Below are 1,882 nucleotides of genomic sequence, written 5' to 3' on the forward strand. Positions count from 1 at the left end.
TTCCTTGGATGTGGTAGCCGTTTCTCAGGCTCCCTCTCCGGAATCGAACCCTGATTCCCCGTTACCCGTTACAACCATGGTAGGCGCAGAACCTACCATCGACAGTTGATAAGGCAGACATTTGAAAGATGCGTCGCCGGTACGAGGACCGTGCGATCAGCCCAAAGTTATTCAGAGTCACCAAGGCAAACGGACCGGACGAGCCGACCGATTGGTTTTGATCTAATAAAAGCGTCCCTTCCATCTCTGGTCGGGACTCTGTTTGCATGTATTAGCTCTAGAATTACCACAGTTATCCAAGTAACGTGGGTACGATCTAAGGAACCATAACTGATTTAATGAGCCATTCGCGGTTTCACCTTAATGCGGCTTGTACTGAGACATGCATGGCTTAATCTTTGAGACAAGCATATGACTACTGGCAGGATCAACCAGGGAGCTGCGTCAACTAGAGCTGAGCAGCCGGCCGCCCGGGAGTGTGTCCCGGGGGCCCGCGCGAACACGCAAGCGTCCGCTCAATTATTCTGCAAACAGGAGGAGGCTGGGCTCCCCTGCACAATACACCTCGAAACCCTCTCAGGTCCCGGCGGCGCGCAGCGCCGTCCTAAGTACTTGGTCGGGTTCGAGAGAGGCGCAATCGCCCGGAGTTAGGCGAGTAGACGCTTTAGGTGCGACCACCCGTGCTCCCAACTGAGCTTGCCGCTGCCGACAGAGGCCCGGGAGCGTGCTGTCGTGGCATTGCCGGCGGGAGACAACACGCGCCACCTACGGTGACCGGCAGCTCCAACGCCAGCGCCACAGAAGGGCAAAGGCCCCACGTGGGTGCCGAAGCGAACTCTCCCAGCACAGCGCACGTGCCAACACGTCCGCACAACTGCGATACAAACCACCAGCGAGAACCGCTGGGGCGACCGAGCAGCAGACGGCGTCGCGGCGCCGAGTGCCGGGCGGCGGCGCATCCTCAACGCACACAGTCCTCAATCGGACCAGCACACTGCAGATGTCCACCGCGCTTCGCACCGGGTCCGCGAGGACCCACTTTGGCTGCACGGCGCCGCGCGCAGGGTGCCCCGGCGCGCAGCTGCGCCGCCTGCCGCGTCCGTCGGCCGGCGCGCCTGCCACTGGGCGCCCCCACCAGCCGGCTGTAGCGCGTGCGCCCACGCACCGCGCGGCCAGCACGCCGGGCGGCCCCCCCTCACCGGCCGGGGACAGTCCCACCCACCCACAGCCGCGTATCGCTTCACACCCAGATTCACATTCACGTTCGTTGGTATGGTGGGGACCGCTTCGTAGCTGTACCGATCGTTGCCCTCACAGATGTACCTCCAGCAAGATCAACCGCACCACAACGGGTTACCAGTTGTTCATTTGCGTAACGTCACCAGTAAACGTACACGTCCATCCCCGTTTGCAAAGTCAACTATTATTGCATGCCTGCCTGTCAGGTGTCAAGACACACTACATTCGCTCACATCCACGCAACAAAATGTGCCCGACTAGAGGGCACGTGGAAGGTGCCCCCGTACATATGCGATCTCCATTGCGCGACCAACTGTCAACCGGCCTCTGTAGCATGTCGCAGATGTGGAACGCGGGGCACCGTGCTATCACATTGTGTGAGAAGAGACTACTACGTCTGCATACACGCGCCACTACATGAACAGACGGCTCATGCTGATCGCCATCCACTGCGTCCATTACTCCCACACGTCTCTATGGCGTACCACACTGCAATGCAGCTGTTATGGGGAGATGACACATAGCTGTGTACACAACATTCTGAGCCGGTTGCGGTTGGACAACAATACATTAATGTAACGTGTCATATGCCAATTACAGAGCAGGGTAAGGCACAACGTGGGTTAGGTTAAGGCACAACGTG

The 1,882-nt window shown here is 59.0% G+C and overlaps 1 non-coding gene across 1 annotated transcript in view; it reads right to left on the reverse strand.

Annotated features, from left to right (window-relative positions):
• The window catches only part of LOC126151567 (small subunit ribosomal RNA), a 1,909-nt gene extending 1,471 nt beyond the window's left edge, over positions 1 to 438 (reverse strand). The window contains exon 1 of the ribosomal RNA XR_007532022.1: positions 1 to 438. This exon is cut by the window's left edge and continues 1,471 nt beyond it. This is a non-coding gene — a ribosomal RNA (small subunit ribosomal RNA).
• Positions 439 to 1,882: the final 1,444 nt, after the last annotated feature.

The sequence above is a fragment of the Schistocerca cancellata genome, unplaced genomic scaffold (assembly GCF_023864275.1).
Source record: "Schistocerca cancellata isolate TAMUIC-IGC-003103 unplaced genomic scaffold, iqSchCanc2.1 HiC_scaffold_1071, whole genome shotgun sequence".
Taxonomy (NCBI): domain Eukaryota; kingdom Metazoa; phylum Arthropoda; class Insecta; order Orthoptera; family Acrididae; genus Schistocerca; species Schistocerca cancellata.